The following is a 15,715-nucleotide window of genomic DNA, read 5'->3' on the forward strand; positions in this document are numbered from 1 at the left end:
TAATGAAACGTCATGTTGACTATGAACTCCGAGTTAATACTGAACAATAAAGAGAAAGTTACATTTTTACATTATGAATATAAAATCTCAGCTATTAACAAGGCAGCTGAATATTGACAACTTCATTTATTTTACGAGTAAGAAGAACTAAACAGATTATATACTTATTTGCCTTTACAAATTAGTGTGAATTGCAAAGTTTCGAAAACTTCTGCTAGTCATTAATGGAATTTGGTCATAAATATGCTGCAGATGAAAACATATAAGTATTGTAAGGTTTGAGTGCAATTTTATTTGTACTACCTGGTTATAATAAAACAGTATGGAGTATTATATATATATATATATATATATATATACACACACAAATATTGTCTAATAAATGTCATTAATTTATTTATATATGAGGCATATTCATAAAGTAAGGGCCATTTGGTCGTTCAAAAATATTAACTTGTGAGAAAAGGTTTTTACTTAGTTTTAGTTTACTGGATATCTACTTCACTTTTCCACACAATCACCATTCAGTTCTAAGTATTTTTCATAATGCTGCACCAGTTTCTTTAACCCCTCTGCATATAAGTTCACCACCTGGGAATTGAACCAGTTGATAATGGCAGTCTTAAGTTCCTTGTAGTTTTCAAACCTCTGTCCACCAAGCCACTTTTTTCAAATGCAAGAAGAGGAAGTAGTCACAATGTGTAAGGTCAGGTAGACCCGCTAATATTTAAATATAAGCCAATGGCCCTTAATTTATGAATATGCCTCGTTCTTAAATGGTAATATTTTGTTACTTAATAATGTTAATAAAATATTTTCTTTATGAAATTAGTTAAAGTTCATATTTATATTTAAATACATATTTGTTTTTAATTTAATTTTTCAGATATATATTTTTTATATATTTATTGTGCGTTGTAAAATGTCATTTAATATATTATCTATTTAAAATTATTAATTATTTATTCGTTTTTTATTCTATTCTTTTTTTTATTTTATAACTTTATAAGTGATACCCCCAGAATAATATTTAAGCTAGTAAAATTTTACTAGCAGTAGTAATACTCAATTTTATTGTTACATAACTACATTAATCTCTCAAAGGGGTCTCATTCCTTATGAAAGTTGATTGTTCATATACATCAAACTTCCATTTCCTAATCTTTTCCTACCTCTCAGTGAGAGTTGTGGCAGCTGTCACATTGGCTTTGGATCTGTACAATTAAGCATCAACAAATGTTTGAACATTCTTAACGAATAAACTGATATAAATTGTGGAAATAATAAAATAATAATTACCACTGTTAACACAATGAGTGAACAAAAACAATCCTCCAAAATCTATTCAAGTAAATCTTTAACCAGGTAATACTGAAAATTTCATTTACACACAAATAGGAATGTAAAATCAGTGTATTAGGATTTTTATAGGATTATTATCATTTAGCAATCTCCATGCACTTTCTATATCGGCTCCTGAATCAAAATCAATTAAAATACATGAATGTTTTACTAACTCTAGCATACAAATTCTCTTTTTTTTAGTTAATATATGCTTGCCACTTGTCCAGTATGACTGTTTGACAAGGAGAATTACTTCACTGATTATTGATAGTAGTTGACAACAGTTGGTTGGTTGGTTACTACAACAAGAAAACAGTCTTTTATTACATGTCCATTGCTGAGGTACAAAAACTGAATTTATTTCTTCCTCCACAAAAATAAACTCATCAACTTCAACAGTTTTCTTTGTGCACTAATATTTACACATTTATAAGGTAATTAGTATAAGGTGCATGAAAATTATTGCATCAAAATTTCCTTTTTCTTAAAAATATAAATAAATGAAACTGAATGAAAATTAATTATCCAGAATAACAATGCTGTTATTAATGTAATTAGTCTAATTACCGTTAATCTTATCCCAAAACAGAATTTACATGTAAAAAGGTTGTACAACATTATCTTTCTATATTTGTCCTTATTCATTAACATCTATAAGTTAAGAATGTTCAAAATTTAGTCGACACATAACTGAAAAGATGCTAACTCCAGCTTTATCAGCAAAGTATAAAATAATGCAAAGAATAAAACAAACCATTGGTGCAGCTTCTACCAGCATCCATTATGATAATTAATAAATAACTATTATTTAATTAATTAATACTTTGACTGGGCATTAAACAAGAATTTATTTTATTAGTTTTCAATATCATACTGAATAATTATTCAATAATTTTATTTTGTTTTTTTATTAAACATGGATTAAGGAAATATTTACTGAGGTTTAAAATGTTATTATTTAATGAGTTTTTAAAATGTGTTAGCCCTGTGTATATTAATATAGGCATAAGGAAAATAAGAATGTAAAGAACTTTAGAAATTTCAGACTCTGAAATTAAATTCTAATTTATATTATCTGTATAGTAGATAATATAGTATTGAGTAAATTATACAAAAAAATACTGATTACTGATTGTCATTCTTTATCAAGGGTTAAGTATTACAACCTGACAGTAAGGCAGCAACACTACCTCTATAATCTTTAAAATAGGGGGTTTTGATACCTTCCATACCTTCAATTTAATTACATAAATAAGAATGACAAGTTTATGAATGATTGTATTTAAGAATCCATAATAAAATTTAAATGTAGTAGAAATAATGAAGATGGACCACTGAATATAAAAATAGGGGGAGAAAAGATTGCAGAGGTAGAAGAATTTTGTTATTTAAAAGTAGAATTACTAAATATGGACAAAGCAGGAGCGATATAAAATGCCAAATAGCACAGGTGAAACAAGCCTTCAGTAAGAAATATAATTTGTTACATCAAAAATTAATTTAAATGTCAGGAAAACATTCTTCAAAGTATATATTTGGAGCATAGCTTTACATGGAAGTGAAATTTGGATAATCGAAGTAACTGAGAAGAAAAGAAGCTTTTGAAATACGGTGCTATAGGAGAATGTTAAAAATCAGATTGATGCATAAAGTGACAAATGAAGAGGTTTTGCAGTAAATTTATGAAAAAAGAAGCATTTGGAAAAATATAGTTAAAAGAAGAGACACACTTACAGGCTACATATTAAGACATCCTGGAATAGTTGCTTTCATATTGGAGGGACAGGTAGAAGGGAAAATTGTGCAGGCAGGCAACGTTTGTAACATATATAACTAATTGTTAGGGATGTAGGATGTAAGGGGTATACTGAAATGAAATAACTAGCACTAGATAGGAAATCTTGGAGAGCTACATCAAACCAGTCAAATGACTGAAGACAAAAAAAAAATAAAATTTAATCTTACGTGCATAACAGTTTTTCGATTAGCATTCTTGTTTTTTTCATTGGAGGGCATCAAATTCCCACAATAACTATTCAAGATATTCAGACTTCAGAACTAACAGTGTAATACCTTTTTGTAGTTACATTTACAGTAGTTATGTAATTACTACGAAAATAAATTATATAAAATACTCTGGTACAAATTCAAGTCCAAGCTAAGTTAAAATTAAATAATTTAAGCGAAAACTAGATCTGGTAATTTGGGTTAGATGATCATCGCAAATTTTCGAAAAATACTTAACTTAAAAAGACTTATCAATTTCTTTATAAAGAAATAATTAAAGGAAATAAAAATATTACCTTGTTCCAAATCATAGTTTTGTATTAGAATTAAACACTTCAAACGAAAACAAATAGATGCACTGATTAATATTAAAAAAAAACATACTACAACAAAAATAAACAGGTTAATTACTGACGGTTGTCAACGATATGATGCGTAAATACCCGAACGGCTAGTCTAGTAGACTACTCAAAATACTCACATAAGAGGAATACAACTGCAGTTAATTACTATTACAACTGTCAGATTGCTCTGTCTGGTTATGTTAACTACTACTTGCTTTAATACTAGTATTAAAACACCACCACGTACATTACTTTTTAACCTCCGGGTCCACCGATAGGCATGCTTCAGAGGATGAGATGAACGATTTGTAGCGTGTCTAAAATAATTAAAGGGGCATTAATATTGTAAAATTTTGGATATTTTTTAAAAAATAGGTAGGGTAATTTTCATGACTATTAGCTTTTTAATTTTTATATATTGGTTATATAAAATTGAGTTTTAATAAGATGCAATAAAAGTTATTTAAAGTTTTAAACTTTAAAGTCGATCACATTAATGAGTAGGTAATATTCTAATATTCAAAGTTATTTCTAAACAGTGTCCCACATATATCGGAACCACATTGACCAAAATAGTTTAGGTTTCACAAAAATATCTGGCTATATATATATATATATATATATATATATATATATATATATATATATATATATATATATATTAACATATATTCAATCTGGATATGTGTGTGTGTATATATATTCAGTTACCGTGAAAAATTGATATTTGGCAAATGCTGATATTCTCCGGTGAGTGTCAGCACATACCACACACGTCGGTGAGACCTAAATATTTCCTTTTTCGGACTTCAACGATGTCGACATACACAGATAAGCTCTGGTGGCTGGTAAATAGATTATCGAGAAACCTTGTAAAAAAAGGAAGTTTAAATTTAACATAACCTTCGCTCGCTAACCTCATTTAATTGTAAAAAAAAATTATTCTGAAAACTATAAATATTTTTTTATTTCTCTTAAACTACATACCTTATACTACCGTCTCTATATAATCGTCAAATAAATTAAGACATTTATCGTAGCGATACACCAGCTTTAATATACACTCGTGGTATTCTTCTGCCGCCAGCCATTTAGCCATTGATTAACCTTTTTTAAGTTCATTGTCATCCGCGAATTGCTTACTTATTTCTTTTTTCCTGTTTAGCCTCCGGTAATTACCTTTCAGATAATACTTCAGAGGATGAATGAAGATGATATGTGTGAGTGTGGTCTTGTACAGTCTCAGTTTGACCATTCCTAAGATGTGTGGTTAATTGAAACCAAACCACCAAATATCACCGGTATCCTCGATCTAGTATTCAAATCTGTGTAAAAATAACTGGCTTGAGTAGGATTCGCTGGAACTCGACTTCCAAATCAACTGATTTGGGAAGCCAGTTGGTTTTATTAGTGTCCTACTTTTGCATAAATTTTATGGTAACGCTACATCTTTTGCAGGTGATACAGCTCTACTATATTCATAAGAATCTTGATAGATTGCAAACTGTAATGCAGAGTGATCTGGATAATTTAGGCTTATAGTTTTGTCAGTAAATTATTTCATAATACTTTAAAAATCAAATATCTAATTTTTACTTTATCTGCTTCCAGTTTATTAGTTCTATTAATATACCATAATGGTGACTCTGCTTGTATACAATGTGATATCTCAGGTGAAATTTATTACTTGAGGTGATTGTTTTTAAAATTCATGGGATTTGCATATACAGAATTTGAAGAAATATTTGTTTATATGCATTAAAAGAATTTGTTTATTTGAAATTCAATTATAGATTGCATTGCTGGGGATCAACCTAAGAAAAAAAATAGATGTGTGGATTATGGCAGCTAAAAAACAATATTTTAAAAATGAGGGAATTACCTGCCAAAAGATAGTAGAGAATTATAAACTAGTATACCAGTATGTCTGTTACTACAAATAAACTATCAAAAATATGTATTAATATTTTTTTTATGAATACTTTGTTGGAATATCTTATGAAGTTATCAGTAGCACTGGTGAATGATAGAATGATGCAGAATTATCAAGATCACTTTAATTCTCTCATTTCACTTAAATCCTATTGGTTATTATGAGCTTGGTATACGTATATACAGTCTCTAAAACCAAGTAAATGTCGAGATACCAATAAGATCTCTTCTGCTCACGTAAAGGAAATTTCTGTTCAAGTAATCCCTACCTTATCTAATATATATAATAATAGTCTTGATATGGGTAAATTTGCTTCCATCCTGAAATTGTTTCAGTTCATAAATCAGCTACTTTAGATGTGGCTGGTAAATATCGAACCATTTTACTACTTTCAGTTTCTTTTTAAATTGCTAGAAAAAGCAATTAAATAAAGTTGGTTAGTTTTTTATCCAAAAATAAATTTTTTGCTCGTATCAATTAGGGTTTCATGAGGATGAATATTTAATTTGCAATGCATGTTTTTGTATTATTTCTTGATATTTATTATGAATTTGATACAGTAAAAAAAAAATGAATTCACCTTTATTTAAAATGTATAGTACTGAAATGAGAGGTCTAGCTTTAAAATTGTTTTCGTATTATCTGGAAGACAGAAGTAAGTGCATAATTGTGGGTGACTGTGTGAGCAATAACTTTCAGGTAAATTATATATTCCCCATTATTTATATATTAAGAACCTATTCTATTTATAATTTATTAATGACCTATTTCACATAAATTTTATGGTAAGAGAAAGCTATATATCTTTTGCACATGTTGCTCTAGTACATTTGTTTGAATATTGATAGGTTGTAGACTGACCTGGAATGCTTTAAAAATCAAATATCTAATTTCTTCTTCATCATCTGCTTCCAGGTTATTAGCTCCATTAATATACCACAGTGTTGACTGTGCTCTTATTCAGCTACAATACCACTTTTCAGTCATATCTTGCGTGTATTCTATTAAATACTTAGGGTTGATGGTAGATGGCAAATTATCACAAAATTTACTTATATGTTTACAGAGTTTTAAGAGATATTTATTTACACGCATTAAAAAAAGTTTTTTTCAATGGATGTACTTCATCAAATCTTCTTTTCTCTAGTTCATTCAAAATTAAACTATGGATTCCATGGTTGGGAATCAACTTATTGGCTCTCATCATCTGATTATAATTTTGCAAAATACAATTATATACATAATGTGTGGTGCAAGTAGGAAAACATTCTTTCCCTTTAGTTTCGTAAATATCTGTATTTTGCATTACATCTTTTTCTTTATAAGGTCTTCTAACCTTTTACAAATGAAGTGGTAACATCGAGCTGGTGATAGCCAAGGGTGAAAGCAATTTTATAACTAAGCAGACTTTTGCAAAAATGTTACTCTTCCAAGACCTTACTGTGCATTATTTCAAAAACTTTTCTTTTTCTAAAACTTAAGTTCTTTAACTCCCTGCTGAGTAGTGTAAGAAGTACTTGTAATCTTAATTTAAATTTAACTTAAAAGAATGGATTTTCTACTTTACAATTGATGAGATGGAAGCACATTATTCAATCAATGGTGATCTAGTCTAAATGAAAAAGTAGTTAATTTTAAATGTTATGTTAATTACATAGGTGTGTGTGTGTATATGTGAGCAGGGAGAGGAAGAGATAACATAATAAAACTGGGTGTGTGTAAGAAGTTAGTTTTTTATTTTAATGTTTTTTTTTCTAACTATATTTGCTGATGTGGTACTCCTACCTACAGTCAAACTTTTGCTTTGTAGGTAAAATACTTTCATATGCAACTACAGTAATATCAAGAAAAGTGGGCTAAATTTATCGATATATTAATATGATTAAATGTTTGTGTACTAAATTACACAAACATTGCTTGAAATTTGGCATAAAATTAAAATTATTACAATGCAACCATCAACAAAATGAATAAACAGATGTTTCACCCAATTAAATTACATAAACACTTTTTTTTAAATCAAGTAATTAAAATGTTATTTCATTAATAGCGTAGATTAATAATTATTATTAATAAATTATATCTAAATAAAAAAAGTAAAAAAAAACGGGAAATGAAGTCTGATTTGAACCGATGTGCCTTCCCCTTAGAAGATCCAAATATTTCATTTTGCCATAACTCTGGAACCAATGAATATTTTTTATTATAAATTCGTTAATAATTTGTTAAAATGTGCTTTACGCAGAGGCGTGGAAGGGATGGCAGTTAAGAGCAAGCGAGTCGTATAACCTTGAAACGGTAACCTATTGTCGTGGGATATAATATTGTGCGGGGGGGGGGGGACGCTCACTTAGCAACGGGAGTTGTTGACAGCGCGTCGGCAGCAATTAATTCCATCGATGATTGCAGTTTGATTTGTAACATCTCGTACTAATATTACATGAATATTTATAACCATTTTGTTTTTTATTAATTTATTTTACTCGTATTGACAGTATACAAAGTACTCACTTTTTTACTAGCCTCCGGGACCACCCTTAGATATTGCTTAAGAAGATGAGATAAAATGATAATTTTGTTAACGCATAAAAAAATGCTATGTCTGCCCGAACTTCGAACCCGGTACCTTTGGATAAAAGGTCGAGACGCTACTACTCGCGCCACGGAGGCCGGTAAACATCACATACTAGTCACGAATTGTTTTAAAATTATGTTCTTTTTCATGTTACGAATTTTGATAATAACATAATATAATACAAGGCGTACAAAGAGAACGGAATACAGACGAACTTCAGATGCAACTCGTCCTCACTGTTAACAATACCACTGTGTGTGTGTGTGCGGGCGCGCTCAAGAGGCGCACGCGTACACACACACACACACACACAAGCACTATTATTTAGGGAATAAAATCTATTAAAACTGAAAACTGACTGCTAACGTAGATATTAATTTCAAAGTATATAAATTCGGATGGAAATATTTAATCATTATTTTCGTTCATTTAGATTAAATATCTTTTTAACAAGTGAAGTAATGAAACGCAATGTACATTTTTTAATAGAAAGCTTGGAATCAGTGATGAGGAACATACTTTCAGCTATAACAACTATATCGGATAATCAGTCAATGAAAATTATTTTCATCAAATATGTAAAGTTATATATATATCAAATATGTAAAGTTATAATATGTATTGTTATATATACTTAATTTCCTTAAAATTACATATGTATGAAGCACTGGATAATCGACTTTTGGCAATGGTATTCATTTTAAAATATATCTTTTTTTTATTCAATCAATTCATTATTTGTCATAATAAAATTGTTAGATGTTGGCGATGACTTCAAAATTGAAAACATATAATTTTGGATAAATGATTATTAGAACTACTGGTTAATCGACAGCCATTTAATTAACATCCCTAATATAATTAACTGAACCTCATGTAAATGAATAAAAGGTGTTTTCATGCAATGTTTAAAATTTATAATTTTTCTCACGATCGGCTGAAGTTAAAAGTGCAGCGCTTCAGATTCTTAATCCAAGGAATCTGGTTTGAATCGGTCTGCCTCACTAATAGTTTTGCCTTAATGGATATTCCCCTTTATAACAGGTATCTTCCGGTTATGAAGGGTCAGGGAAAATAAGGCTATTTTCCTTGATTATGATAAAAGCTGTTGGGCGTCATTATGGATTCACCACACCTTGCGTACCCTTGGCTTTGAAATTTGTAGCTATGTCTACTTCACTCTTTTTTCTTCTTCATGATTGTAACACCTTTGGTTCCTTGAATAACTTTAATTTTAACTTATAATTTTTCATTAATATTTTTTTTAATTGTGAAGAATTATAATTTTTCAGTAGGAAAGGATCAGACAGCTACCAATAAAATTTTAAGGAAGTTTAAACAAAAAGATTTGTAAAATATCTTTTAAGTTTTTATTTTTGTAATTACAAAGGTTTTGCTAAAACAGATTTTGAGTGAACACACACACACACACACACAGAAAGATTTAATTTAAGACTGTGTATAAATTGGAAACAAAAGCTAAATTGTTATGTATAGTCAACTAAAAACAGTGTTCTAAAGATATTTATATATTTTTATGTTTTTCTATAAGACATTCTGCCAAATACTTACTAGAATTATTAAAATTAATATCAATGTTTGGCCAATGAGTTGAAAATTGTAAGAGCCAAGGAGGACCATGCCACCAAAGTGACATCAAATAATTTACTTGTTTTACAACACCTAGACTAAGTCAGCTGGATTTTCCAAAGACTTAATATAGTGCCACTTAGCATTTGAGGTATCTCTTTGAATTTCAGTAATTCTATTACTTATAAATACCTTCCAAGCAGAAGCATGTCCATGAATCCAGGGCAATGCTATTGTTCAATCTAAATAAGATGTATTTCATTAATAAGTATATTCAAAGCATTTATTGCCTTCACTAATAAACATGAGAGTAGTAAACAACCAGATAATTCAAGTTTTGGTAGGTTATTTAATTATTTAACGACTTATCTTAATTCAATTAAGTGCAACTGATTGTATAATTTATACTACTGAGATAACATCGTTATAGGTAATCTATCATCCCAATTAATTTTACGTTTCCATAAGGATTGCTTGAAACATTTATGATAGAAAACAATAGAACCAATAAGATTTAATGGGTCAAATACTCTTGTAATAATAGAGAATAATTCTTTAGTATAAATTTCAGTATCAATAAATTGAGTAATTTGAAATTATAATGTGTCTGTAGAATTGTTCCATAAAATGCCTAAGTTATGTAACTCATGTTCCTGTGCTAAAGGAATAAAATTATGTTCAAGAGTAGCAATATTATGATTATTAGAGAACCATTGATGAAATGGAACACCATAACGTTAGAGTAAATTTGAAACAACCTTTAGTTGGATAGCTTCATCTAGATGGTCAGAGCCTGAAATAAAAACAAAAATCATTTCTAATAGCATTGCATGATAATGGAAAATTTTTGGTTTTCATTTGATATTTGAATTAGGTATCTAGTGGCTAAATATGGAGCAGAAACGGTTCCATATGTTATAGTTCTAAGTGCAAAATATTGTAGTTGTTGATCTGGAGATTCACATCACAAAAGGTTTAACTAGAATTTGGCGATACATTTGGCTAAGTATTACTGAGAATAAATCCTATTGGACAACAAGCCCAACTAGAGAAACTATTAAAGGTTTTAGCTGAGTCATCGAAGACAACTCGCATTTTAGTATTTAGACTTGTGGGCTTAAATATTGGCTGGTGAGGTAAGTAATGTACATCTGATTCATTGGTTAATAAATCGTCAGAATTAAGTAATGACATATGACCTAATCTTAGGTATTCTTGCATAAAGACAGTATATTCCCTTTCAAGATTAGAATTGTTTCATAATTCTAATCATTCTAATCTCATTCCAGATATAAGAACCTATTTTTATCATTAATGAAAGTTTCACCTAGCTGGAGTTTATCGGATTAACGTGGTAATGAGAAGATAAAACTGATTTGATTGTTCCTTGTGATATTAAGTTGGAAATGTGTTTCACATGAAAAGGTGGAAGTTTCATTAACTGAAACTTCAGATCAGTTTCATGAATTTTCCAAAACTTTTGTTGCTTGTAAAAAGGGATGTAATACTATTCTTATGTTTAAATTAAGTAGGAAGACAACTACTAAGAATAAATCCCAGTTTAAACTCTTGAATAACAGGATATCTTGAATAAATTAAAATAAGGTAAAATAAGATCTAAATAAAATTGGGTTACAAAAATATCACAATATAGTTGATATGTTAAATTTAGAATCTGTAAAGAAAAGGTTTTGAGGTAGATTAAGATGAAAAGTTTAAAATGTATGTAATGGAAGGTTAGTTATGTCTGGCAAAACAGCATAACGCATACCAATGAACGTTTTTGTATCTTGAATGCAATGTAAGTAATGCACTACACTCAGATTTGTCTAATGCATTATTTATGCCTGAAATAGGCAAATCTTTATTGAATTAAAGCCCCAATTTGCAAAAATTTAACTGACTGCCTAAGTTTAACAAGACTACACAAATGAGAATGACCAAAAACATCGTCTACATTACATACAGCAGTAGACAAAATTACATTTTTGTTTAATTGTGAACAATAGTCATTATTATTAAATTTATCATTACTTAATTTACAATCATTAATCTTATCAGTATGAACGACTGTGTTATGCCTTTGTTGACGTAAATCACATAAGTTATTCGAGTAACATTGGTTGTTACTATGACCTCTGTGGAAACATATGAGACAATTGTGTTCTAAAAAGTTTCTTCATTCATCATTGGATAAATTTTAAAAAATTACATCATTTTTGTAACTTATGACTGAACTTACAAAATAAACAATGCTTAAAGTTAGATCTAGAATAATAGCATTATGTTGTTTATGAATTTTGTTAACGTTTAAGTAGGATGTTTGTTAAGAGATTTAAATGCATTGTTGTAATGTTGTCCTTTAACATTTCCAATACTAAACTGTGAGTTTGTTATATGTTTTGGACAGCCCTAATTTGATAATCTTTCTTTCCATAATCTGGCAGTTTACTCTAGCCTTGTTGTTAGAAATTGAATTATAATAAATTCGAATATGTTAACTGGAAGTTTCATTGTTTCAAGTGAGTTGACAAATGAAGAAATGTCACTGAATAAGATTTAATATGATTCTCTATTTAAAAAAATGTATTTTTAAAATGCGATTATAATCCGTAATGATTACAATTAACTAATGCGGCAAAAAAACAAAATAAAACTAAATTACACAAATAATATTATACAGATAATGGTGTTAACATAAGTTACAAACCCAGTTTCAGTGTAGTGAAGGAAACTCCAATAAAATATTTTTGTTCATTCATAATTTAATTATTGAAGGTCACCAATTAAAATTTAATTTTTTCAAGCTGCAATGTATTTATATGTATAACATAATATTAGAACTTCATATGTAGCTGATATTTCATATAAAGTTTTAATTATCCAGGCCAAAAATAATCTACAGCAAATCCAGCCACAGATAATTCGTTGGTTGTGGTAGTTGCATACACTAATTAATTGCTGGATAAATAAACAAATGGATATTTGTTTATTTATAAACTAGTCGAAATGGATTCAGGGATGGTTAAACAGATATTTCCGTTGAAATCTGAAAACCAAAATTTTTACAATCACAATACTTCCTTTACTTCATACAAGGAAATAAAAATGAGATTTTCTTGCATTCCCATTTTAATAAAAAATATTGTATTATAAATTACATTGATAATGTTAAAAAATATACAAGCATCCTACATGAATTAATTAACCAAGACTGGCTTATATTGAAAACTGAAAAGTAGTAAGCTAAACAAAAAAATAATGTCTATTATAATACAAAAGTAGATTAGAGCAAAAATTATAAAATTAAAATTTAACTAGGATAACCTCTATATATATTATATATATATATATATATATATATATATATATATATATATATATATATATATATATATATATATATATCTACTACTTGTTTAATTATATATATATATATATATATAATTAAACAAGTAGTAGATTAAGTAAAGTAATTAGTGTAATTAGTAAAGTATATTACATATATACAAGTAGTAGAAAAGATATATATATACTTTTCTACTAGATTATACTTTATATAAATAGATTTACATTTTGTAATAACAAATCTAACTTCCAATACTATATCAATAAATATGACATTAGAGGTTATAAATTAATGAAAAGTGTAAATAGATTAGGTTTTTTCTTTTTCCTGTTTAGCCTCTGATAATTACCTTTCAGATAATACTTCAGAGTATGATTTGCATGAGTATAAATGAAGTGTTAAGTCTTGCACAGTCTCAGTTCGATTATTACTGAGATGTGTGGCTAATTGAAATCCAACCCACATCGGTATCCACGATCTAGTATTCAAATCCGTATAAAAATAACTGACTACTAAGACTTGAACGCTGTAACTTTCGACTTCCAAATCAGCTGATTCAGGAAGACCCGTTGACCACTAGTCTAAGCCGGTGGGTTAGGTTGCATAATATTAACCTAACCTACACCAAAATACACAAACATCTTGTAGGAAACCACATATTGTGCTCATTCCAATAAAGTGGATTATACCTCCTATAAATCTCTGATTCAATAATTTTTGGTTTTGTATGTCAACCACAAGACAAAATTAATTTTTCTGCATTTTTTTTAGCATTGTCATGAGTAGTTATTCACAACTGAATAAATATTCATAACATTATATTACATAACCTCATTACATTAAAACTAAAATTAATTAATTAAATTAATTTTTGATGTAATTAGGTCTAATTAAATAATTTAAAATAATAACACAATAAGACTACCTAACCTTCATGAACATAGTTTTTTATATAAGTTAGTTTATACATCTTTTTTACATTACTTTTACAAAATAGGTAAAGTCAATTAAAAAGTATGAACATATGATAGTTGTAGGTTACAGACTAAATTGATTTCGGGATTTCTTCTAATGATGTATATTTTTAAAATATTTTTATTTAATGTTGTTTGTTATTTATATTTGTAACTTTATTTATTAAATTTTCTATTGTAAAAAATAATCATGTTATAAATAATTATACACGTTAAGTAAAACTGATAAAAAAAACAACGGTCTCTCATTTTGCCAACATAAATTTAAATAAAGAGATTGGTATTTAAAATAGTACCTAATTGTATAAATAAGTAAATAAATAAAACTATTAACTAGTTGTAATTAAGACATTAATTAATATATATTATTTAGTTTTATTTACAAATATTATTTATTTAAAAGTTATAAACGTATTTTTTTAACATAATCTAATAAACAAAAATAGATGACCGCGGATGATTATTACCCGACTCAAATATTTTGTAGAACCCACAAACCTGTTAAAACATGTTCAGATTACGCCGTGTAACTGATCGGAATGCAACGTTTCGTGTTAGCTTAAAGTTTTAATTTCCTGGATTTAAGGTAAAATTAGGGTAAACTTATTGAAAAGCAGCATATTTATGCGAGGATTAATAGTTTTTAAGTATTTAAATTAATTATACAAATTAATATTCAATTTTGACTGGTTACTGATTATTTATAAAGCCACGTGCTTTAGACTGTGTAATGATAAAAAATTAGAAAATTGATTTTTCTTAAATAGATAATTCATTTAATTAATATTTATTGCTATGATATTTGTATGCAATATAATTTTCTCATTTTTTAAATTAGCCATTTTTTTTTTTTTTTTTTATTAAAAAATTGTTTCAAGGCTGTAGTCTTTTGTCCATGCTTTCATGGCAATGCTTTGGTTTCTATAAAATAAAAATTCTAATAATTTTTAATTTGTTCAATATACTGCTGTTTGCTCTTTATGCACTATTGATATATTAAAAAATATATTGAATTCCTACAATTTAGAAAAAAGATGATGCAATCACTTGAAATTTGCAACAGCCTAAATTAGGTGAAGATTATGCAATGTAGTCTATTGAAAAATAGCTCTACAATCTATTAATTTATGTTAAAATGTTTATCAATTTATTTATCAAATAATTAATAGGAAAATGTGTGCGCCAATGATTGTAGCATATACTGCAAAAAGGTGCATACAGAAAGATTAATTATTGTTTAAATAATTAATAGAAAAATGTCTGTGCCAATGATTGTAGCATACACTGCAAAAAGGTGTATACAGAAAGATTAATTATTGTTTAAATAATTAATGATAGAAAAATGTGTGTGCCAATAATTGTGGCATATACTGCAAAAAGGTGCATACAGAAAGATTAATTATTGTTTAAATAATTAATAATAGAAAATGTGTGTGCCAATGATTGTGGCATATACTGCAAAAAGGTGCATACAATAAGATTAATTATTGTTTAAATAATTAATAGAAAAATGTGTGTGCCAATGATTGTAGCATACACTGCAAAAAGGTGTATACAGAAAGATTAATTATTGTTTAAATAATTAATGATAGAAAAATG

At 28.0% G+C, this 15,715-nt stretch overlaps 1 long non-coding RNA gene across 2 annotated transcripts in view; it reads right to left on the reverse strand.

Annotated features, from left to right (window-relative positions):
• Positions 1 to 9,622: 9,622 nt before the first annotated feature.
• LOC142324512 (uncharacterized) overlaps positions 9,623 to 15,715 on the reverse strand; it is a 53,455-nt gene continuing 47,362 nt past the window's right edge. Inside the window, exons 4-5 of one of the 2 annotated variants that reach the window (XR_012756311.1) lie at positions 12,504 to 12,842; positions 9,623 to 10,586 (exon numbers count right to left, since the gene is read on the reverse strand). This is a non-coding gene — a long non-coding RNA (uncharacterized LOC142324512). The remainder of the gene's footprint in view (positions 10,587 to 12,503; positions 12,843 to 15,715) is intronic. The other variant, XR_012756312.1, reaches the window with a different exon arrangement.

Source organism: Lycorma delicatula, chromosome 5, assembly GCF_047948215.1.
Source record: "Lycorma delicatula isolate Av1 chromosome 5, ASM4794821v1, whole genome shotgun sequence".
NCBI lineage: Eukaryota > Metazoa > Arthropoda > Insecta > Hemiptera > Fulgoridae > Lycorma > Lycorma delicatula.